Source organism: Felis catus, chromosome A1 (genome assembly GCF_018350175.1).
Source record: "Felis catus isolate Fca126 chromosome A1, F.catus_Fca126_mat1.0, whole genome shotgun sequence".
Lineage (NCBI taxonomy): Eukaryota > Metazoa > Chordata > Mammalia > Carnivora > Felidae > Felis > Felis catus.
The window spans coordinates 95,271,050-95,296,236 of NC_058368.1; the positions used below are offsets into that span (position 1 = coordinate 95,271,050).

General features: G+C 48.1%; 1 long non-coding RNA gene across 2 annotated transcripts in view; it reads left to right on the forward strand.

Annotated features, from left to right (window-relative positions):
• The first annotated feature begins 1,855 nt into the window (after positions 1-1,855).
• The window catches only part of LOC123385468, a 37,333-nt gene continuing 14,001 nt past the window's right edge, over positions 1,856-25,187 (forward strand). The window contains exon 1 of one of the 2 annotated variants that reach the window (XR_006598043.1): positions 1,856-2,273. This is a non-coding gene — a long non-coding RNA (uncharacterized LOC123385468). The remainder of the gene's footprint in view (positions 2,274-25,187) is intronic. The other variant, XR_006598048.1, reaches the window with a different exon arrangement.

A 25,187-nucleotide genomic window follows, 5' to 3' on the forward strand; every position in this document is an offset into this window, starting at 1 on the left:
AAACCCCAGCCTCTGTGTCCCTGGAGTGGGGGCAACTCTGCAGTTCGCAGCCACCTAGGGGGCTCCAGCCGGACCGACCCACCGTCAGGTGCCCGTGGTGAAACCTGGCTTATGGACACATTATATTCTAGCTTGCTTGCTTCCTTCCTCCCACCGCCTTCCCCTGCTTCTCTCCACGACCACATTCAAATCCTTCTGTGCCAGCACCAGGCAAGCTTCTAGGTGTGAGTGTTGCCAGGCAAATGGTTCCATCTGGGAAATCATGCTCAGAGTGTATCTCCTACCTTCTCCCCGCATCTTGTCCCTCCAAAGGAGAAACAAACCGCCAACCCCAGACCAGCAAACACGAGCAACAACAACAATTAAAAAAAAAAAAATGAGTGTCACCTGTTAGGGTACCCACAGAGGACTTATCCTAATTGTCTGGATTGGGCTTTGCAAATGTATTCGTCTTGACGTGGCTGGCTTCCAAAACTACGTTCCAGGCAGGGTTCCAGCCATCCTGCCTACTGATTTCACTGGTGGTTTGCATCATCTTGATTCTTGACATCACACCCTAGCACATTGTCCGTCCGAGCCCACTGGGACTGGAGACAAAAGGGGGTCTTTGGGGACGCATCCAGAATTACTTCCCGCCACCCAGGACCTGGTTCTGATGAACTGCGTCTCATCTGGAACGTGCAGTTATTTTCTCTGTGTCCATATCAATACTGTGAGCTGATAAAGATTAAAAGGGGCAAAACAGAGCTTGGGAGCTTTACAACTCCTACCGGAGTTGCAATGCATTTTCCTATCTGTCCGTTTGATTGGAAATTTAAATCATCTCCCATTTTAGGAAATTGGTAGCCTCTTAAGATACGGAATCTGACAGTTTATGGCTCAATCTGTGCCTTGCTGTCTTTAAAGGAAAGCTAGTAAAAACTGAAATGAAGGAAAACAAATAAATACCATAGTCCTCCGACGGTGCATTTTATAATGATCACATCTGCTGCAAAGCGCCTGAAAAATGGCTCTGGAAGGCTGCCGGAGCCGCAGAACGGGCTCACACCGTGAGGAGGAGGCGGTGAGCTGGGGAGAGGATTTGAGATTATGCGCTTTTTTACATGAGAATTTAACCTTTTGTCAGGAGCTCTCTCCCTTTTGTTTTTGTTGCAGAGCCCTTGAGAGTCCCGTCCCTCCATGCCCTGCCCTGGGGTCACCATGTCACAGCTCAGGAAGGAAATGGACAGGAACAGTCAGCTGGGCGTGTGCACCCCTGAACCAGAGGCAGGGTGGGGGGGGGAGCCGGCTAGAACCGGCAACAGCTCTGACTTTTTAAGTTACTCTTTGCTTTGATCTTGGGTTCTTGGCAGGACAGGAGGAGAAAGCAAAAGTCTGGGGTCTAATTCTAGTATTTAAAAGGGTAAAGATGATCATTACAAAAAGTATTTGTTCATAATGAAATCGCGGTTAGGTTTACGATGGGCAGGGCTCTGGGTTTATTGCATTGCGTGGAGTGATTCACTTAATTCTAACAAACTTCAGAGGCCGGTATTATTATTCCATTTTTTATTAATTTTTTTTAATGTTTATTCATTTTTGAGAGAGAGAGAGAGAGAGAGAGAGAGAGGGGGAGACGGAATCAGAAACAGGCTCCAGGCTCTGAACTGTCAGCACAGAGCCCGACACCGGGCTCGAACTCACAAGCCAGGAGATCGTGACCTGAGCTGAAGTCCGAGGCTTAACCCACTGAGCCACCCAAGCACCCCATCTTTTTTTTTTTTTTTTTTTTGAGAGCGAGAGAGACTGGGGGAGGGGTTGGGGGAGAGGGGGAGAGAGAGAATCCTAAGCAGGTTCCCCGCTCAGCGCAGAGCCGACGGGGGGCCCAATCCACGACCCTGAGCCGAAATCAAGAGTTGTACGCTCAGCTGCCTGAGCCACACAGGTGGCCGTATGATTCCCGTGTTAAAGATGAGGCGTTCAAGGCTTAGAGAGAGCACAGGACTCGCTGGTGAAATCAAGGTGATGGGCCTCATCTGTCCTGATTTGCGTTAGAGCCACGCCCACCCTAGCGTGACTCTTGCGAATCCTGGGAGAGGACGGAGGCCTGAGCCTCCTGCTTCCCCCTTCCCTGGATGTCCCTTCCTCCAGACCCGGACTCTTAGCAACCTGATACCAGATCCCTTCTGTTCACTCAGGTGGGAGGTGCGTGAGCTGAGGCTTCCCTCTTGGGGCGTCCGCGTTTGCACCTGGCCCACATTCTGGAACCCAGGCGCTCCAAGGAACAAGCCGAGGTACGTGGGCAGATAGTGTGGGGTTTCTGGGAGAGGGGCGGTTGGCAGGCTGGAGCTTCGTTTTCGTTTGTGTTCGTTCCTCCCTTAGCCAACTTTGCGTCCGCAATTAATTTAGAAGGTGAAGGAGATTCGAGCAGTGGATTGGGGGTGGGGGGAGGATAAAACCAGAAAAGGGGTGCAGCCACTGAAGCTGCTTGATCAAGCGGTCCCCACGGGGGAACCTGGAAGACATTTGTTCTCAGTGATACAGGGTCTGTGCGTTATTGCGTATGACTACTTTAAATGATAGTTAGGGCCCTTTCCCCCTCTCGCGTTCTAATCATCCCTTTATAATGAACAACGGCAGCAAGCATTTTGTACACAGAGAACTTTGCCGCCTCTATAACAATCCACAGGATTTTTTTTTTTTTAAAGAAGCAAAATAATTCATTTGCCAAACGCACACCTCAGAAGTGCCCTGTTCAGGGGCGCCTGGGTGGCTCAGTCAGTTAAGTGTTTGACTCTTGACTTCGGCTCAGGTCACGATCTCACAGTTCCGTGGGGTCGAGCCCCGCGTCAGGCTCTGCGCTGACGGTGCGGAACCTGCTTCGGATTTCTCTCTCCCTCTTCTTCTCTGCCAATCCATCAAGCAGTAACTTAAAAAAAAAAAAAAAAAAAGAATACTCTGTTCAAAGGGCAAGGGAACTTGGGAATTTATACGTTACTCCTTTGGTTGTTGGGTAGGGCGGCTTGCTGGGCGAGGGTTAATTCTCTGCTGTTTCTGGCCTGGCCAACAGGCAGGAAAGCAGGCTCCCGTGGTTAGAGAAAGCCCTCAAGCTGAGAAGTTGCTGGCGTGGAAAGGCGAGGGTCGCCCACAGGGGTGCTGCCCGACCTGTCACAAGCCTCCTGGGACTCCTTGAAACTGCAGCCCTGAAGTCAGGCGTTCCATCCCACGTGGGCATCCCACCTCGCCTCAGTGGCCTCCCTAAGCCCAGACGGTTACAAGAACAAAAAGGGATATCGGATCCGAACGGGGCCACGGGTGTGCGTGTACACGTGTGTCAGGGTGCTGATGGTTCCATAACTGTCTCGTAAACCCTGGAGGAAATAAGGAAAAATGATGCCAGTTTTGTGCGGGTTAGGTATTTTCTATAGCTGCTCTTTTCTTCTTAAGAAGCTTTGATTTAAAGGCCACGAGATCCTATCGTCGCTTCGGAGTCTTTCTACAACACAATTGAAATTGTCTGCTGCTCGGCCTGACAGGAACCAATTCGAGATACTCTGCTTTTTCATGCACGTGTTTATTCAAGTGCCAGTGACACAGGGTCTTTGTGCGTTATTGCCTACGACTACTTTAAATGATAGTTAGGGCCCTTTTCCCCACTCGTTCTAATGATCCCTTTGTAATGATAATGGTAGCAGACATTCTGTACACAGAGAACTTTGCCGCCTCTGTAGCAATCCACAGGATTTTTTTTTTTTAAAGAAACAAAATAACTAATGCATTCGCTAAACAGCTGTTTCTGGAAAGAATAGTTGTTTGGCTGAATTCAGAGTTTCCCAAATCTGCCAATTAATTTGTGTGTGTGTGTGTGTGTGTGTGTGTGTGTGTGTGTGCACGCATGCTTGCAATAGTCCAGGTCGATATCAGCCACTGTTATCAGTTAACAAAAAATAGGCTTTGGGACAGGTTCTAAATAGTGTATCCCATACAGGGTGTCTGTGGGAATTTGGGGAAGATTCATCTCTCTGGCATCCACCTTCTTATTTTGTGGGTATTTCCCCAATGTGTGTATTTATAGCCTGGTCTTCTCTCCCCCACATGTCACAGGGCAATCCCATGAGCTAGGCTGGGCCAGTCGGAAGCTCCCACTGATTTCACGCCTTGAACCAGCTATACAAAGAGCCTTGGTTCACATCCTCTGTGGGATTGGGGCGGGGGGGGGGCAGGGATGATGGTGGGTCTATCGTGGTGACCGTCACAGCACTAGCATCCATTTGTGATGGGTGTTCCCACGGAATTTGCGCTTCCTGGCTTGTGGCCCACTGGCGTTACCTCTGTTTGAAAGTATTTGCTGAGAGCCTGTTTTGAGCCAGCCAGTGTTTTAATGCTAGAGATATAGAAGTGAATAAAGCAGATACCGCCCCTGGGTTTGTAGAAATAAGCAGAAATTCCTCTCTTGGCATCCAGGATCCTGCAAAGCACTGTTAACAGGTCCTCGCAACGAGAGGCAGAATCTGTTTCTCTACTACTTGAATCAGAGTCGCCTAAGGGCACGGTCACAAATGTGACTCATTCAGGGACACGGAAAGCAGGTGCCTCGGCACCCAGACCGCCATGTGAACAAGTCCAGCTAGCCCGCTACAGGGTAAGAGGTCACATGGGAAAGGAACAAGACGGCTCAGCCAAACACCGGCCAGCTTTCCGCTGACCTAGGTAATGAATGCAGATGTTTAAGCTTTGGTCGAGATCAACCAAACCTCCCCCAGACCAGAGACTGCCCAGCTGAGCCCGGTCCAAATTGCCAAACTATAGAGTTAGGAGCTAAATAGCTACTCCTTATAGCCGCTGAGTTTTGGTGTGGTTTATTTTGCAGTAAGATGGAGTCTCTGCCCTCTTGACATTTACATTCGAATGAGAGTAGATAGTCTATAAGAATGCATATCATATTTTCAGTTTGTAGAAACTGCTAGAAGAATTTTAACGAGAGGAAAAGGGAATAGAACAGTCAAGGAACTGTTTTCTAGGGAAAAAAAATACACGAACGAAGCAAGGGACTGGACTCGTACGCACCTAGAAAGTAGCTCTGTCAGAGAGAGAGAGGGGGGGGATGGTAGATGCAAGTGGTCTGTGGCAGGAACATGTTTGGTGCACTCAGAGAAAGTGTGAAGGCCAGGTGTGAGTCTAGAGAGGGAAAGAGGGCAGGAAACGAAGTGGGCCAGGCAGCCAGGGGCCAGTAATCACTGCAGAAGATGCAACAATGAACCATGTTTTCAGAGTGAAAGGATCTGCCTAGACACACTGTGTGCCCATGCAGGGCCTGGGCTTGACCAGCTCAAAGGGAGGAAATGACCAGGAAGGCAAAACGAGCAGGTCAGGCCATCTGGAAGAGTGCAGAAGTGGCATTTGGAAAAAGGGGGGGTGGGGGGTGGGTGGGTAGTGAAACCACTGAGAAAAGAACAATACAAAAATGGACAATTACGGGGTGCCTGGGTGTCTCCGTTGGTTAAGCATCTGATCCTTGATTTCAGCTCAAGTCCTAAACTCACGGTTGTGAGATTGATCCCTGCGTCCGGCTCGGCGCTGGGCAAGGAACCTGCTTAAGATTCTCTCTCTGCCCCTCCCCTGCACGTGCACATTCATGCACTCTCTCTCTCAAAAAAAACAAACAAACAAACAAAAAAAATAAACCTCAAGCAAACAAAGGCAATGCAAGTTTATTTTCATACCATTAGCTCTTGGCTTCCTATCTATAAATCATCAACTTCGTGCATTTTCTTTTCCAGGAAACTTTAAAAGCCCATATCAGCTGCCCTTTGCTGACGTGTGTACACAGTCTTCTTCTTCTTTTTTTTTTTTTAATTTAAATGTCTATTTATTTTTGAGAGAGAGAGAGCACAAGTGGGAGAGGGGCGAGGGGGGGCGGTCAGAGGGTCCAAAGCGGACTCTGCTGATAGCAGGGAGCCTGATGTGGGGCTTCAACTCACAAACTGTGATATCTTGACCCGAGCCTAAGTCAGACACTCAACCGACTGAGCCACCCTGGTGCCCCCCTCCTCCCTTCTTATGCAGTGATAGGTGTATAATAAGGGACACCATTTTGAGTTTTTTGCTCAGTCATAAGGTAATTAGGAAGATAAATCTGTTACATGCAAGAGTCAGTCCTTGCATTCGTTCTGAAATCAAACCAAAAGCTTTTTTTTTCTTTTAATCCAAGCCGTTGCACTTCTACTGTGACAGATTATACTGAGGTTTCTACATTGTTTTCACGTTACACATTATAAACAAGAACAATTTGTACGGTGCACACAACAATGAGCTCGTGTGTGTCAGAGGCTCGATTCTGGGTGGTTAGCTGAGAACACCTCAAGCATGAATCCCGATACCACTTAGGGTCGTGACGCAGTAGTTTACTAAAGAACATTCTCAAATGGCTGCTCCACCTTGACCATTCCCTGCTGGCATGAGGCATTCAGCCCCAAGTGGCAAGTGAGGGCCAGAAGCCATGTGTACAAAGTGGTTTCTAAGAAGGCGTGCCAAGGTTTCCAGGCCGGTGACGTGTGTCCAGCCATGGTGGCAGAACAGAAAAGACCCGGAGTAATGATCAGAACTGAAATGTGGGAACCGCAAGATGGGGGCTCCATGGAAACACCATAATGGGGGCCCAAACAGGGGGTGGAAGGGATGGACAGTTTGGGGCAAATGGGGATCGGTCAACAGGTCCCTTTATTCTTTGGTGCTTGGGCAGATAAGGTGGAAAGAAGGGGCTGGAGGGCAAGGGGGTGCTGTTCAGAGAAGAAGACTTGGATGTGGGTATCGGCGAGCCGGGGTCTCTCCTGGTGCCTGAGGATTATTCAGGGAGAAGACCGAGTGTAGATGAAGCAGACAATGTCTAGCCTCAGAGTCCTGATTCGAGAGCATTCCCGGGACAGCTCTGACAGATTAGATGGACGCACAGTCGTTGTGCCCCAGTTGCTATAGGTCTTCGGCCGTGTGCACAGTTTCAGCTTGCCAAGGCTGTTGCAGGCTGAGCGGTCCAGTAGAACTTCTGTGATGCTGGAAAGGTTCTTCCTACTTGGTAGCCGCAGATGGCTACTGACCACTTGACCTGTGGCTAATGTGACGGAGGAGCGGAGTTTTAAATTTTATTTAATTTTTTAAAAGTTTATTTAAGTTTATTTATTTTGAGAGAGACAAAGACAGTGCGAGTAGGGGAGGGGCGGAGAGAGAGGGAGAGAGAATCTCAAGCAGGCTCACACTGTCAGCACAGAGCCCGATGTGGGGCTCGAACCTGTGCGATCATGACCTGAGCCAAAGTCGAGAGTCAGGTGCCCAACTGACTGAGCCACCCAGGCGCCCCTATTTATTTATTTTGAGAGAGAGAGTGTGTATTCTTGCAAAGGAGAGGGGAAGAGAGAGACAGGGAGAGAGAGAGGATCCCAAGCAGGCTCCTTGCTGTCAGTGTCTAGAGCCTGACGCAGGGCTCAGTCCCACAAACCGTGAGATTATGAGCTGAGCTGAAATCAAGACTGGGATGCTTGACCGACTGAGCCACCCAGGCGTTCCTTAAATTTGATTTAATTTTAATTAATTAAAACAAATTTGAATTTGCCATACCATAAACCCTATGGGACCGCCCATTCCGGAACATTTGCTTTCAAGACCTTGCTCTTTGATCTGGTGATGGGAATCTTATGGGAAGTCAGGGGGCCCCATGAAAGCAGAGACTTTTTCTGTTTTATTCGAGGAGCTAGATCAAAGCCTGGCACTGGGTACGTGCTTAATAAACATTTGTTGAATGTGTTAATTAATTAATGAGAGGAGGACAACCAATCACGCTTAACGCTCTTAGATCAACATTCATTTACAAAATTTGACCGCATGACCACCATCTTGATTTGTTTTCTGAGGGTGGCTTCTAGATCTGGGGTGACTGTGTCAAATCCTGTCTTTGAAAGCCCCTTGCTGGGGCGCCTGGGTGGCTCAGTCAGTTGAGCGTCCGACTTCAGCTCGGGTCATGATCTCGCACTCTGTGAGTTCGAGCCCCGCGTCGGGCTCTGAGCTGACAGCTCGGAGCCTGGAGGCTGCTTCAGATTTTGTGTCTCCCTGTCTCTCTGCCCCTCCCCTGCTCATGCTCTGTCTCTGTCTCTCTCTCTCTCTCTCTCTCTCTCTCTCTCTCTCTGTCAAAAATAAATAAGCATTAAAAAAAAATTAAAAAAAAAAAAAAAAGCCCCTTGCTAAGGACAGGACCAAGACAGCAAGTCTCCATCCTGAGTGTCTTCAGATAATTCTCTTACCTCACCTTCAGTTGTTGCATATTATAAAAGGTGTATTAGTCTTTGCAAGATTAATCATGCATTAATCTTTGTAGAGAAAACATCACTGAAAAGCTAAGCTAATATATTGTCAATTCTCTCCTCTACCGAGAACTATGATCCAGTTTTTCATCATATGAAAATAGTCACTACAAGTACCATTGATTAAGCACCCACTTTATGGGGCAGCTGGGTGGCTCAGTGAGTTGAGTGTCCACCTTCAGCTCCGGTCATGATCTCGCGGTTCATGGGTTCGAGCCCCACGTTGGGCTCTGTGCTGACAGCCCGGAGCCTGGAGCCTGCTTCGGGTTCTGTGTCCCCTCTCTCTCTGTCCCTTCCCCACTCATGCTCTGTCTCTCTCTGCCTCTCAAAAATGAATAAATGTTAAAAAATATTAAAAAAAAAAAAGAACCCACGTTATGTTATGATGAGCACTGTGTTATCTATGTGTTGAATCACTAAATTCTACCTCTGAAACTAATATTACAGCACTTGTTAACTAACTGCAATTTAAATAAAAACTTGAAAAACAAAACAGGACCCACGTGGTGCCAGGCACAGAACTAGACGCTTGGTACATAGTATTGTCGATCCTTGCAACGGTCCTTAGCAGAAATTTTCACCTCCCTATTACCAATAAGGAAACTAGGGCTCAGAGATCTTTAATTTACTTGTCCAAGGTCACACGTCCTCCAAGTTGTTGAATGTAGGTCCCTCCAAAATCTACGTACTTTTCACTACACCACATTGACTCACCACTCTGTGGTTGGATCCTCCAAGGAGCTCAGCAGCAGAGGAATGCAGAAAAGAAATAAAGTTCACTGCCAATAGCTTGTTTTGTGAATATATAACTCTGAGGAAACCATTATCTTAACAGGCTCCTTCTTCCTCAGCCCCAATTTAATTATGCACACCATCTAGAAATGACAGCCACGTGAGGCACAGGCCTGCCCAGTGGAAGAAGATGGTATTTATCCTAAATGATGAATTGCCCCACATAGGTAATAAATCTGGGAGAGCTTCGTGAAGAATACTGAGAGAAAAGATAAGAGTTTCCATTGGGAAGCTGGAGAAGGGGGGGGGGTGGATAATTACTGTGGTAAGTTTATTTATGCTGCCACTTTGGGCCTTTATGGGAAATCCTAAAAGCCACATCTCTGGAGCTGGAAACCTGGCAGGAAGACAAAAGAAAATGTTGTCCCATTTCTATTCAAGTGGTTACTAACATGATGGCCATGGGAGCCGTTCTCTTTCCAGAAACAGTTGAACCTAGCATGTTGTAATCAGAAGGGGAAAATGAGCCTAGCATCCAGTCCAGACGAGTCCCTTGTCCCTCAACTTTCTGCAGCACCTGCTGGTGGGGAGGTAGTGGCGAGGTGGTCGAAGGAGAGTGAGGTGCCTCTCGGCCTCGTTTTCGTCAGGACTGAGCTGACAGAGACCAGCAAGCTCTGCAGAGTCAGACTCTGAATTGCTTTGATGGAGAACACTTAAAGACGGTTGAGAAAGGAGACACCTTATGGTCACAGGCCCACTTCTTCCTTCTCTATGAATTAGAAGGCACTGCAGAGGGGGGTGGTGAGATGTCAGGCATCCCCAGGCCAGTCTCCAGAATCCCAGGTCAATCCTTCTTGAAACCACTCTTGGGAACACATTGGCCATGGCTGTTCCCCCCCCTACCCCCACCATTGCCTCATTTCCCCTCACCCCAGCCACAACTTCTGTCATGCCCTTTCCTTTCCCCAGCCCTTTCCTGGAAACGGAATTCTCCACGGATTTAAGTCCCGAAATGATGGTCGCCACCGCCATCTTCCTAATCACCGCCAACCCCTAGCCGCTCGCGGACTTGGCTCATGCAGAGGCTTGGGCTGTGTGATAAGCCAACTGGGATGTATCATGACTTGTTCTGGAGAGAGCTTGGGCCGTGCCGCTCTGGGGTGGGGGAAGTGGCTTCTGGAGGATGAGTACCAACAACAGGCGTCGTGATGGAGTAGTCGGAGCTGTTGTATTTAAGACTTGGTACCTACCGTGTTCCATATCTCATGTTCGACACTCTGTGTGCCCGGTCTTCTTTAACTCTGAAGTATACCTAGGGGATGGTGATGGGTATTATCTGCCTCTTCCGAATAAGGAAACCAAAACTGAGAGAGCTTAATCATTTGTCAAGAAGTCATGCTCTGCTGAGTCTTGCTCCAAACTCAGGCCTTTCCGTGACATTATTCAGGGAGTTGTGCGCCAACACAGAAATTCTTTTGTTCTCGAGGCTCCCCTGCTACGTGAGACTCCCCGCCCTTTCCCCACCGGATCGATCTCTCGAGAGTCTCACGGGACCTGGTGCCAAAGTGTGGAGTACAGACGCCATGCTCCCTCCTGGGCCTGTTGGGGTCACACCGTGGGCCTCCGCTCCCTGCTGGCACCCCTTCCGATTCCTTGTCCCCTGGACCCCGAGGGAGCGGGCAGAGGTGGGAGCCTCCCAGCTCAAAGTGCTCAGCTCACCGTGTCTGCAGCTGTACCTTAGACCCTGTCAGTAGCTCCACGCCACAAGTTAAACTGGCCTATTTTTAAATACCTCTCTAAAATGCCAGAGCAAGTTCCCAGCTCAGAAACCAGCAGGGGCTTAAAAGCTCATTTGCTGTGTGGAGATCTGAAGTGCACTCTCCATCAGAGCTATGACATCCACATCGGTTCGATTTCTGTCCTGGCCCCCAAATCCTTGACTTTTTAGTCCTCACGTCCATGTCATTTGCTACTCATCGTGATGTTATCTCAACTTCACGGCACTACTGTCTGTAGATTGCTTCAGTGGGAGAATGAGGCGCGTTGCAACGTAGGATTCTAGACTCGCTTTCTTGTTCTTTTCAGCAGCGGGGCTGGGGACCGATAACTTGGTCTTCCATGCGAGCGACAGTGGGTATCCTTTGACCGGCCCCTGCGGATAGGGATCCAAGGTGTGGGGCCCTGGCTGTGCTGGGGTGTTCAGCCTGGGCCCCCGTACCAAGCAGAACCAGCTGCAGACTGCTGTACTAGTAGCCGTGGGAATATTCGGGGAGGCGGGGTCTGGGGAAAAACAACCTAAAGCCAGGCAAAGAATGCACCCACAGGATCTGGCCAAACTTAATAAAATTCAATAACCAATCCTTCTGACCCAGTAGCCCCTGCAAAAGTCTAACTTCAGAAATTAAAGAATGAGGAGCACCTGGGTGGCTTGGTCGGTTGAGCATTTGACTCTTGGTTTGGGCTCAGGTCATGATCCAGGATCACGGGATCGAACCCTCTGTTGGGCTCCGCACTCAGTGTGGCAACTGCTTGGGAAACTCTCCCTCTACCCCTCTCTTCATTCGTGTTCTCTCTCTCTCTCTCAGAAAATGCTACTACTAATGATAATAAAGTTAAAAGAAATTAAGGTATGTATATAAGGACATGTATCCTGACATACACACACATACGCACACAGTGGCATTGGTTTTTAGCAGTTAAGATCTAGAAAAAAGAGTCGTCAACAGGCAAATTATGGTACATGTTTAATATGGAATGTTATAAACCTGTTTAAATTTTTTAATTTAATTTTTTTAAATGTTTATTTTTGAGAGAGAGAGACAGAGAGAGAGCAAGCAGGGGAGGGGCAAAGAGAGAAGGAGACACAGAATCCGAAGCAGGCTCTAGGACCTGAGCTGTCAACCCAGAGCCCGACATGGGTCTCGAAACCGCAAACCTCGAAATCATGACCTGAGCCGAAGTCAGACGCTTGACTGAGCCACCCAGGTGCCTAGTTAAAATTCCAGTGTGGGGTGCCTGGGTGGCTCAATCAATTAAATGTCTTAAATAAAAAATATATATATTTATTTTCATAGAGAGAGTGAGCATGCACCAGCAGGAGAGAGGCAGAGAGAGAGAGAGAAATCCCAAGCAGGTTCTTCGCTCAGCACTGAGCCTGATGCGGGACTCAGTCCCATGAACTGTGAGATCATGACCTGAGCCGAGATCAAGAGTTGGATGCTCAACCTACTGAGCCACCCAGGCGCCCCAAGTGTCCAGCTCTTAATCTCAGCTCAGGTCATGATCTCCCAGTTGTGACATCGAGCCCCGTGTCGGGCTTTATGCTGGCCATGCAGCCTACACAAAAAAATAAAATAAAATAAAATTCCATGGGGTGCCTGGGTGGCTCAGTTGGTTGAGCATCCAACTTCGGCTCAGGTCATGGTCTCGCAGTTCGTGGGTTCGAGCCCTGCTTCGGGCTCTGTGACGACAGCTCCGAGCCTGGAGCCTGCTTCTGATTCTGTCTCCCTAGCTCTTTGCCCCTCCCCCACTTGCGCGCTGTGTCTCTCTCTCTCAAAAATAAATATTAAAAAATAAATAAAATTCTAGTTAGATTGGGGGGGGGATGCCCAAGAGTTTTGTTAAAAGGGAAAAGAAATCTGTGGGAATTAATATGTGTATTTTAAGTTGCATTTTGTAAAATGGCACCAACCACGACCCAAAGCAAACAAAACAGAATGTGCCTGCTGTGCATGTGTGATGTAGAGTTGGTACGACAGCGGAAAACCAGGTGGGGTCAGCAGTGGTGGCCTCAGAAGAGAAGAGGCAGGGGGAGTATAGATTTTGTTTTCTTTGTTTCGGGAGTACATGTTGCTTTTACAAGCATAAAGATGGAAAGTTGGAACAGCAGGAGCCTCAGATCCACTCTGAAAGCAGAGGAAGTGGGACTGAAGTGGGGGATGGTAAGACCCTGATGAGGAACCACAGCTTCTCCGCTGCATATATTGCTGTGACAGAAAAATAATCTTGTTTGGGGGGCACCTCGGTGGATCGGTTGAGCGTTCGACTCCTGATTTCGGCTCAGGCCACGATCCCAGGGTAGTGGGATCAAGTCCCGTGTTGGGCTCTGCACTGGGTATGGAGGCTGCGTGAGATTCTCTCTCTCCCTCTGCTTCTGCCTCTCCCCCCCACCTCTCTCAAACCATCGTCATCGTCATTGTCTTCGTCGTCTTATTTTGTACCCATGGCTCCTCGTACCATATCTGGATCAGGTTTTGCCAGGGTGTTGGGTTCTGGGGAACAAAAGCCACCTCCAACTTGTGTCCCCCTCTACCCCAACACACATGCGTGTGTGCACCACCAGCCCCCCCCCCCCCCCACAGACACACATACACCCTGGGTGGTGGGACATTCAGAAGTCTGAGAGCTCTGGAGGATATTATTTTTATTTATGAGGCATTGGTAAGCCGGGCATGGGATCTTAAGGTAGGGATGAGTCCTTGGAAGGCAGAGTCCATTAAGCCTTTTGTGCCTTACCAGGGCACTCGCTCGTCTGGATGTTCTTTTGCATCCTTGTCCGTGATTTGGCAGAACGACCCAAGAAACCTGCAAATACGGACTGAATAATAGTTCTGGCAGATGATTTCTATCTCGTTGAACAAACATCTCACAGCTCCGTTGGAGTATCCGAGACACCTCCTCTTTGTGATATTTCGATAACATAAAAATCCTCATCATCATGGCCGTCGTCATCACTGACGGGCACTGAGTGCTTTCTGTTCCAGGAACTCTGCTGACTGCTTCCTATCCATGATCTCGTTTTGTCCGCGTGGCACCCCTGTGAGGTAGGTTCTATTCTTATCCCTATTTTACAGATAAGGAAACCGAGCCAGGATTCAAACACACGCCCGTCTGACTCCAAGCCCCCCCTCTTCACACCCTTGGGAGTTTGGTCGGCAGCACGGATTTGGTGGGCTCACACCAACCCTCTGGAATCAGATACTAATGAGCATAAAGGAACATATTGGTGGCCTGCCCCCGCCAATCAGTTCATTAGCCTGCGACAGGTCTGCCGAGTAAGAGCTGCTGAGGGTTTTCTGGCCGATGATGAGCTCAGTCATGAGTCAGCAGTGTGACGTACTATTAAAACCACCGTCTCGGGCTGCTGAGATAGAATTCCGGGCTCGCAACGTTACATTGCTCAACACCCATCAGGAATAGTTTGCGCTGGGGACAGTGCATTTTATTTTATTTGTTTCTCTATTTTTGGAGAGGTGGGGGAGGGGCAGAGGGCGAGGGAGACAGAGGACCTGAAGCGGGCTCTGGGATGACAGCAGCAGGCCAACGCTGGGGCTCGAACTCCCAAACCTGTGAGATCATGACCTGAGCCGAAGTCCGGCACGTGACCAGCTGAGCCACCCAGGCGCCCCTGGGACAGTACATTTTTAAAAATAAGAATGCACAAGCGAGAGTGTGTGGAGAGGAGCACAAGGAGGAGTTTTTAAGGTGCTTAGCAATTACTCTGGGCCAGGCGCTCTGAGAAGCACTTCACCTATGTTGTCTAAGTAATCTTAAGAGATAGCTTCTCAGAGTCTCACAGAAGAGAAAATGAGGATAGAATGCTCAAGAATGTTGCCCCAGGTCACACGTCTGACACCAGAGCCTAGGACACTGTCTCTGGCCAGGCCCCAGGTGATTGTGGCCTATAATCAGCAGTAAAGGAAGTTCAGGGTGAGTCCACAGAAGACTGGACTTGGGTGAAAAACCCAAGAATCATCTTCTGGTCTCTGGACAAATGTTTTTTTTTTTTTTTTTTTTTTTTTTTTTTTATGAAGGGCACGTTTTGTATGGGCCACATAGTTGTTGCTTTTGTGACTTGTTTTCTTTTTAAGGAGTATTTTACATCATGATCCTTGTTTCCTATTTTATTTTATTTTTTAAAATTTTAATGTTTGTTTATTTTTGATAGAGACAGCACGCAAGCTGGGGAGGGGCTGAGGAGGCACAGAATCCGAGGCCGGCTCCAGGCTCTGAGCTGTCAGCACAGAGCCCAACACGGGGCTCGAACTCACAGAGTGTGAGATTGTGACCTGAGCTGAAGTCAGACGCTTAACCGACTGAGCATGCAGGCGCCCCTCCTTGTTTCCTACTTTAAAAATTGCAGGTAACCTGAGACTTGCGTGTTTAGCTTCGGAAGCTGGGCAGTGTAGAGCATTGCCTCCAATTACAAGGCACGTAGGCTTTGGGTGCCTGGCGGGTTCAGCTGGTCGAGCGTAGGACTCTTGATTTCAGCTCAGGTCATGATCTCACGGATCATGGGTTCGAGCCCCACGTTGGGCTCTGTGCCGACAGTGCCGAGCCTGTTGGGATTCTCTCTCTCTCTTCTCCTCCTCCCTTTGCCCCTCCACTGTTTGCTCTTTCTCTCTCTCTCAAGAAAATAAATAAACTTTAAAAAAAAAAGGCATAGGCTTGCCAGTTTGTGACAGTGACCACACTGCCTTATGGAATCCCCTGCCTACTCGATTCACTTAAGTTATCCACCTGGCTCCGGGGGAGAAGGAAGGAACTTGCGTCTTCTGACCCGCTCGGAAGATCACTAAGCACTTTCTACCACACAGAGCTAGCTGTGCGTTTAAACCAAGAACCTCATGAGGCAGGGAGCTTCTCATTTGTAGAAGTAATCAAGCGGGGTTTGAATCTGGCGGAGATTGTGTATAAGGTGGAGGCAGGAGGACCCGACCTCTGCAAGTCCATTGTTCTGGCTCTCACTGAACGGGCCCTTAAGGTCTGTCCTGAAGTTCATCTGCCAGCCACATTTTCTTGCATGGCAGTTTTCTGTTAGGAGAAGGAGACCCATCACATGGAAAGAAAATTGGCGCTCTGTTTGCGTGTTCCCCACCAAACGGGTATTATTTTAATGATAAAATATAAGCTAGGAGGCGCAGACGACTGTAGCCACACTTTAGTCAGGACTTTCTCTGCCTACGAGTAGCTGGATATTGTTTTCTGCCCGTTAATTTGCTTCTCAGCTACTGCGAGATTCTCGAGGGTGAACATTTACGCAGCGTTTGAATTCCCAGAGAAAAAGGGGCTTCTTGAACAGATCCAATGCTGGTGTTTTTTGAAGGGCTTAGAGGGAAGGCTTATTAGATAAGCACACTGAGTAAGAAAGACTAATTATAAGGCCAATTGATGGGTCTTCGTGTTTATAAAACTTTAATGAGTAAATGATGTGACGATGGTTTGGAAATAGTCACATGTAATATTTTTTAGTTCCTGTAACTGAATTTAAAATGTAAAGCCCATGGTTAGAGTTGCGTGTCTGGGTGTATGACAATGTGTGGACAATATGTCTATAATAGAAATAATACTTGTCATTTTTTAAAGCTTTTAAATTTTTATTTAACAAATTTTTATAAATGTTTATTTTTGAGAGAGATTGAGACAGCGCAAGTGGGGAAGGAGCAGAGAGAAAGGGAGACGTAGAATCCGAAGCAGGCTCCAGGCTCCGAGCCGTCAGCACAGAGCCCGACATGGGGCTCGAACTCATGAACCGTGAGATCATGACCTGAGCCAAAGTTGGATGCTTAACCGACTGAGCCACGCAGGTGCCCCTAAAAGCTTTTTAAAATAAAGTTGATTTATTTATTTCCACAGAGAAAGAGAAGGGGCAGAGAGAGAGGGAGAGAGAGAATCCCAAGCAGGCTCTGCACTGTCAGTGAGTAGCCCAACACAGGGCTCGATCCTACAAACCGTGAGATCACGACATGAGCCAAAACCAAGAGTCGGGCGCTTAACCGACTGAGCCATGCAGCCGCCCCCATCTTTTAATTTTTTGTTATTCGTTTCAAAACCCCATCCCACCATTAGATTTAATTTGCATAGCAATTTTGTGTGATATTTTGTCAGTTGACATATGTGACAATACAGTGTGGTGTCTTGTGATAGGCTGATTTGGGTTCACAGAACGCCCCCACTCAGTAGGACAGTGATTCTTTGATACAAACGAGATGGCTTCTTCATTTCCCTCCCCTACAGCTTCTAGCTGAATATTTTGAAGCCTGGGAAACTTCGTTGAACTAAATATATGAGATGATCATTAAAACCTTAATTGCTTCCAGACTGTGCTACCAGCTCATGTAGAATGCCAGAAGTGTGTGTAAGTTGAGCTGGGGGTGGAGGGTACGTGAGGAAGGCAGGGCACCTGTAAGAACAACGTGAGGACATTGATCAATGACAGGTCACATTTGGCCTCAGCGTTGGGGACGGCAAATGTGACAGATCCGTCTGTGTGGTATTTGGTCACTTGGCACTCAGTGTGCTTCTCCATACCCTTCTCTACATTTCTGGATTGCAGGGAGGGTTTTGTAGGTGGTTCAGGCTCTGCCCTTTGCATGCACTTGTGTGAGGTTTGGAAGGTGGGATCGAGGGCATCTTCCTCTTCCTGTTTGACTTGGCACATGAGGTTGCTGTTTGGAGGGAGCCCGCCATGACGGGCCTCCACCTTCTGATCTTTGGATCGCTGATAGAACGTTGCGTTCTTAAAGAGCTGGGGAATCAAGGTTTTAATGTAGAATAAATCGATTTGTAAAGGAGACATTTTCTACTTATTTTAAATTCACTTACAAGTTACAAAGACAGGGGCGCCTGGGTGGCTTAGTCAGTTAAGCGTCGGACTTCGGCCGAGGTCATGATCTTGAGGTTCGTGAGTTCAAGCCCCCTTTTGGGTTGTGCACTGACAGTGTGGAGCCTGCTTGGGATTCTCTCTCTGCCCCTCCGCTGCTCGAGCACTCTCTCTCTCTCTCAGAATAAATAAGTAAACTTTAAAAAAAAGTTACAAAGAGGATAACAAAAAAGTTCCCATATATTTCATACCCTATTGTCTCTAATTACTAATATATCTATGGCACATTTATTAGAATATTGAAATAAGATTGGTACATTATTATTAGCATTCATGCTTTATTTATATTTCCTTGGTTTTGACCTTATATCCTTTTTCTGACCCATGATCCCATTTAAGATACCGCATTATATTTAGTCTTCATGTTGCCTCTTGGCTGTGACAGTTTCTCACGCTCTCCTTGTTTTTGATGACATGGACAGTTTTGAGGAGACTGGCAGAAGGCCTCTCAAATAGGGCTCATGTGATGTTTTCCCCATGATTCGACTGGGGTTATAGAGTTTGGAGGGGAGGAAGACCACACAGGTCAAGTGCCGTTCTCATCACATCGTATCAAGGGTACCTACTACCAACGTGACTCAGCACTGTCACTGAGGGTATTAAATTAACCTTGATCACCTGGCTGAGATGGTGCTTGTCAGGTTTCTTCACTGAAAAGTTACTCTTTTTATCCCCTTGGCATACTGTACTCTTTGGAATGAAGTCATTCTACACAACCGACATTGAAGGACTGGGAAGTTAGCTTCCCCTGCTTAAGGGTGAAGCATCTACATAATTTATGTGGAATTCTTTTGCCTGGGAGATTTGTCCCTTCTCCCTGTTTATTACTTTGTTCCTTTATTTATATCAGTAGGGAGTCAAGGTATTCAGTTTGTATTTTGAGCTATAATTCAATACTGTGTGATTTTGTTACTCAAATCATTCCAACTTTGGCCATTGGGAGCCTTTTCAGTTAGTTCCTGTGTCCTTTTGTTTTGCCCCCAGCCCCCATCATCCAGGTGTTTTTGTTGTTGTTGTTGTTGTTTGTTTTTGTTTTTTAGCACTTCCTTGTTTACTACAAGAGACTCCAAGCTGAGCTTATATATTTCCTGTCCCAGGCCAAGAATCAGCCATTGATCAATTGATTTTTAAATATGGCGTCCAAAAAAAAATTTTTTTTTTAAGAAGTAATGGGCAGAACAGATAAAACAGATCTGTGGGTTAGATCAGAGCTGAATTGTTGAGGTTGTGTGTTTTTTTTTTTAATGTTTTATTTATTTTTGAGAGAGAACGTGCATGAGTGGGGGAAAGGCAGAGAAAGCGGGCCAGAGGATCTGAAGCAGACTCTGCACTGACAGCGGCGAGCCCAATGTGGGGCTCGAACCCATGAAACCTTGAGATCATGACCTGAGCTGAAGTCGGACGCTCTACTGACTGAGTCACCAAGTTGCCCCAGAGCAGAATCATTTTTACTGCCAGATACTCTTTCCAGATCCTTCCATGCTCTCTCCCTCCACCTCTAAACCCAAATCAGTTCTCATTCTCTTTATTCACACTAAAGTAGAGATGACTGTCCGTGACGCTTATTTGAAAGGTGGTCCGTCCACTCAATCACTTGGAAGGTGCGGTAGTAGATTCCAGAGAAATCTAGCGATCACACCCTCCGTCCTCCGGAAAAGGAAAGTCCACTTGTAAAGAGAGGGCATTATCAATAAAGCAAGAGCTGACCCCGCAGTAGAGCCAGAATGGAGTAAGTGCAGCGGGTGGGCAACATACATCGGTGAAGTCCAGACAGCATGAGATAAAAGCTCCCTGTGGGCCTCTTAGAGGGACTGGCCGCCATGGTGGAGAATGAGAGCGCCAGCCATAGATGGTTGTTGCCCTACTAAAATGAGGGCTTGGTGTTGGGCAGAATCTTCTGATTTTGGACAGAAAGTCCAAAATGAATGAATGAATGAATGAATGAATGAATGAATGAATGAATGAAAACATGTGAGATGCAAACATCTTTGGGACCATGATTTCGAGACCTCCATGGGAGAGGATACTGCTGATGCACCTGCAGTAGAATTTCAGGCATCGGGCAGTTGTGGAGGACCCAGCATCCTGATGAGGGGCCCCGCATCAGACTGTACGGGCAGCTGTCACTCACCCGTAGCACAGGCCAACTCTGGCCCTGTCTTAGTCTACTGTCAGAACCACCGTGGGAAAGCTGGCCCCTTCATACTCAGACAACTTGAGTGAAGTTGAGTGCCCACTTGCTCTGTTTCCCCTCCCCTCCCTTCCCCTCTCCGTATTTGCTGAAAGCATGTTTCACCATCACAGTCTGGCTGAGGTGCTGTGGGACTCAGGGTTGCAGTCCTAAAACCATGATTCCTTAGAAGAGGAATTTGAGAACAGATGAGTGGCCCGTTGAGTGAGCAGAGCCTTGGGGCACAGAACCAAATTCTCCCCCTGCTGATCCAGAGCCTGGGAGCCGGCACCTTCCCGCCCCCCACCCCGGACCTGGGTTCTAGGGGGGGCCCTCAGCCACCCATCCCTCCCTCCTTCCCGAGGTTGAGCCATACCTGTGAAAGTCTCCTCTTGGCACAAGGAAAGCCATGTTGGGAGGCTCAGCCCCCGGCCGGTTGTTCGTCCCAAAGATGCTTGCATCTCACATGTCCCTCCGCCTCTCTTACCGATGCTCCCAAAGCCGAAAGAACATCCAGGCTGGAGGGGATCCCCCCGAAACCACCTGCTCTGCCGTCTCAGGATTAACGGGATCCAGTGATGCAGCAAAAATGCCATGACAGAACCTTATGCTTCCAATCCTCTCCGTGTCATTTAGCCAAAGAAACCGTAAACAAAAACGAAGAAGGAGGAAACAGCTGGTGGTATAATCCTGCTCTGTTCTTCAGAAGAAAGCCAAGGGGAGAGGGAGTCCTCATTTTCACATCTTAGAGGACTCTATTGACGGAAACTTCTGGCGGGGGGGGGGGGGGGGGCGGAGCGCATACGTGTGTGCAGCTGTGACTCCATCCCAGCTGGGATTCCGCCCGGGCCCCTGCCTCTTAAAGATGGTCCTTTGTGACCTCGAGAGGGCTTTACTTCAAACAACTCAATTTCAGGGATTTCAGAGCTCTCCATCAACCGGGCCATGAGGAACACATTCGATTTCCCCTGCTTCCAGGGAAGAGAAGCCAAGGCATCGAGTAAACACGGGCCGTCTGGCGTGGTCGGGGACCCCAAGCACAGAGGCAGCGTCTGGCATTTGAGTTAAACCCACTGGCAAACGGTCCTCGCCATTTCTTGGCAAATTTCAGATTTTGCCCTTGAAGGGACGGTTGTCGTTGCACCTTTGTTCAAAGACCTGGAATCAGGCGCTCCAGACGCGCCCTCAGTGATGCCCGGGTTTGTGGAAAGTGACGGCCGTGGGAAGAGTCAGGGATTGTTAATGGCCAAGGCAGACGAGGAGTTGTTCACTTTGCTTTTGAACTCTAGCCCTAGCCGCCTTCTGGGGATTGTGTGCCCCCTCCCGAGAAAACAAACAGGCCAGGCTTTCGAACCCAGATGCTGGCTGCAGCCTCCTCTGAGGAAGTTTGTGTGTCCTGATGGCACCTTCGCTTGCTTTTTTGTGTTTTAAAAATCACCTCTGGCTTCCATTCAGAACTGGAAGCCTCTGGAATGGTGAACAACACTGGAGGGTTGGAGGCTGAATCCGGGGTAAAATTACTACAGCGTAAAAGCCCTTTTAAGAAAGTCTCAGTTTCTGGGGTGCCTGGGTGGCCCCGTCGGTAAAGCATCCAACTCTTGGCTTCTGCTCAGGGCACGATCCCAGGATCGTGGGATCGAGCCTCGTGTCGGGCTCTGTACTGACAGTGTGAAGACTTCTTGGGATTCTCTCCCTCTCTTTCTGTCCCTCTCTCTAAGTCTCTCTGCCTGTCCCTCCACTTGTTCATGCACACTCTCTTTGAAAATACACATTAAAATTAAAAAAAAAATTGTTAAAAGAGAAAGTCTCAATTTCTAAAAGTCCAGTTCTCGAGTTTTGGACTTACAAATGTGTACTAAACAGTGGCTGAGTCATGACACGGGAAGTTAGTGGCCAGCTTGTCCCAGTAAATGTTATCTAGGTCCTTCTTTGAGGTGGGAAATAAAAAAATCAGAAGTCATAATTCTTCACCACCATTTCAGTTATTATTATTATTTTCTACTGTTTACTTATTTTTGAGAGGGAGAGAGAGTACGAGGTAGGAAGGGGCAGAAAGAGGGAGACACAGAATCTGAAATGGGCTCCAGGCTCTGAGGTGTCAGCCCAGAGCCCGACGCGGGGCTTGAACTCACGGACCGCGAGATCGTGACCTGAGCTGAAGTCGGACGCTCAACCGACTGAGCCACCCAGGCGCCCCCCGTAAAATCATTTGGCCATCTGAACACCAGGCCTTTCGTGGCTTGATACCAAGTACATTATTGAGGTTAATGAAAGTGAGCATTTATTGAATGGTTACTGTGTGCCAGGCCCTGCACTGAATTAGCACTTTACCGAAATTATTGAATCTAATCATCACAATCCTATGAAGAATTATGGCTATCCTTATTTTTCAGATGGATAAACCAAAGGATGAAAAGGTTAAGTACCGTGCCTGAGGGGGTACACCATCTGAGTGGCAGGGCTGGGACTGGAACCCAGGGATCTGAGCCAAAGTCTCAGGCATGGACCTTTTAGCACATTAAGGAGTGTGGACTCCCCTGTGGGTCTCTTTTACTCCATACTGCACCTTTGCATGGGCTCCGGCTCTCCTCCGTCTCTGCAGAGTTTTAGGTTTCTTGTTTGGGAACACCCAGAGGCTGGCCGCCTCGATTCTGAGCACGTTCTCTAAGAGTGATAACACCCAAATTATCACACAGCCGGAGCACAAACTTGGCTGTGCACTTCCTGTGCTTTCTACGCTTTTGGGAGTCAGGAGACTCCCCCAGTCCACGGAGTTCACGGACCTGAACACACAGCAGACCAAGAAAGCCCAGAGCAAATTAATGAAGGATCTCTTCTATCAATCTGTGTGGATATTGGAAAAGTACTTAGGGACCCTGTTCTCTCAAATGAGGAGTGAGGCTAGGTGCTAAAACCAAGCCCAGGTCCCATAAAATCCCCAAGTGTAACTTTTTCCATTAGTATTCTCGCTGATTTAGAATGGTTATTACCCCGCCTCACTTCACTCCCAGCTCTCAGCAATTTATTTTCCCTTTAAAGATTTTCCTTTTCACCCTCTCCTTTTGTAAATGCACACGCTGTCTCCACATGGGCTTTTCACAACCAATGGAGGAGAATTGTGTCTCTGAACTTGCGTTGTTGCTGTTTCAAACTACGACTCTGGAAGTCTCATGCTCCCATCTTAGGTTTCTAGCACATTCCTTAGATTCTTTCTGAGTCAGAACTGTGGCCAGGTGCCTGGATTGAGAAGAATACTAAGAAGGGTGCTTACTGGGGGGCGCCTGGGTGGCTCAATCGGTTAAGCATCCAACTTTGGCTCAGGTCATGACCTCGCGGTCTGTGAGTTCGAGCGCCGTGTCAGGCTCTGTGCTGACAGCTCAGAGCCCGGAGCCTGCTTCGGAATCTGTGTCTCCCTCTGTCTCTTTCTCTCTCAAAAATAAATAGACATTAAAAAAAATTAACAGAAAAAAAGAAGGGTTTTCACTGGAAAGCTAAGATTTCGGGCCCGTCGATGAAGGAATGGCAAAAAAATGTAGTATATTTACGCTCTAAATGTGATACCACAGTTAAAAAAATGAAGTATGTAGCACGTTCTAACCTGGTTGAGGAAAAAAACCATAGTGTCCGATGTTTCCAAGTGTTTTTCGTCTCATTGCTGTAAAAATCACCAAACAGTGCTCTTAGGTTTATCCCTGTAAATAAATACACATAGATGTATGCAAAGGGATATAACAAGGTCTGGAAGATGCATTGGCAACCACACCAACACCGTCAGGAAGGACAGAACAGAGGTTCCAGGAATGAACAGTGTAAATACAGGATTTGATCTTTATCCATATCGTTCTAATGTGAGAAAGAACACGTGTTTGTGGATTTGTTACATAATGGTAATTAAAAACGTGAAATGATAATGTCAGCTTTCGGAAAGGCCACGGGAGGCCTCCAGATAGGAAGTTTCTTCTTACGTCTTGGTGCACGAAACCCCTTACTGCGTTTTGTTCACAACCGGCCTGAGATTGGAAACGTGGATTCCCCTGGACTAGGTCACGGGGAGCGCTCGCCTTCCAGTTGGGTGTAACCGGTGAGAGTTTCCTTGAGGTCAAGTTTGGTTGACGGCAGGGTAGCGGAGCCCAGGGAGCCTCGGATGTGCCTGGTGTGTGATGCTATTAGCCAAGTTGACCATTCTGTCTGGTGGTTGCCCTGCCTAAGAGTTCAGTCTCCAAGGAGAGTTTTCACGTTGTCTCTATTTTTTTTTTCTTTTTCTTTTTTTGGCTGGAGTCTACACCAGAGTCCTGGCCAAGCAGCTCACCTCTTTGGTGACTTTTCAGAGTCCAGACACTTCTTGGGCAGGCAAAGCAAAACAAAACCTAGAGCCAAGGAACAGCCCGACTGCAGCAGTGACGGCATGTCTCGTTATTAATGACTTCAGCAATCTGTGAATTCTGATGACCGAGGAGAAGACAAGTCATTTCAGTTGAGATGCAATCCAGAAAATCGAAACCTGGGTGCATTTAGCACCCAGTCTGCCTGGGGACCTGGCCTTCCTGGCCTTCCCGTGGAAACGGGATGGCCCTGATTTACTGGCCCCACATACCCTGTACTTAAGTGCGTCTGGGCAGCCCAGCCTCTGTCACACGCCTCAGAGGATTTTCTACTAAACTGCTAGCTGGGGGACATTGGGTAAAAATCCGGGCGGGTGGTCTAAGGAACAGCGGGGCCGGGGATAATGTGGGAAAGGGAGATGGAACACGAGGAAAGGTGGGCAGGAGAGTGGATGAAGCATGTGCCAGAAGAGGTTCTGGAGAGGGGGGAGATGGTGATTGGGGTGAAGTCATTCCCGCTCTTCCCCTGTATCTCCTAGAGTTTGGTTGTTGAAATGGGAGTGTCACTGTGTCCTTTGGGTTATTTTCTTTCTTTCTTTTTTAAGTTTATTTATTTTGAGAGACGGAGACAGCGTGAGCAGGGGAGGAGGGGGAGGAGGAAGGGAGGGAGGGAGAAAGAGAGGGGGAGAGAGAGAGGGAGAGGGAGAGAGAGACAGAGACAGAGACAGAGATTGAATTCCAAGCAGGCTCCACACTGCCAGCCCAGAGCTCGATGTGGAGCTTGAGCTCAGGAAACCTTGAGATTATGACCTGAGCTGAAACCAAGAGTTGGATGTTTGACTGAACCACCCAGACACTCCCTTTGGGTTATTTCCAATTCAGGTTCAGCTCTGCTCCTCCCACTGATCACTTTGCCTCAAAGCTTTTTAGATCCACAGATGCTCTGAGTGGCCACAAGGTACTTGGGGTGC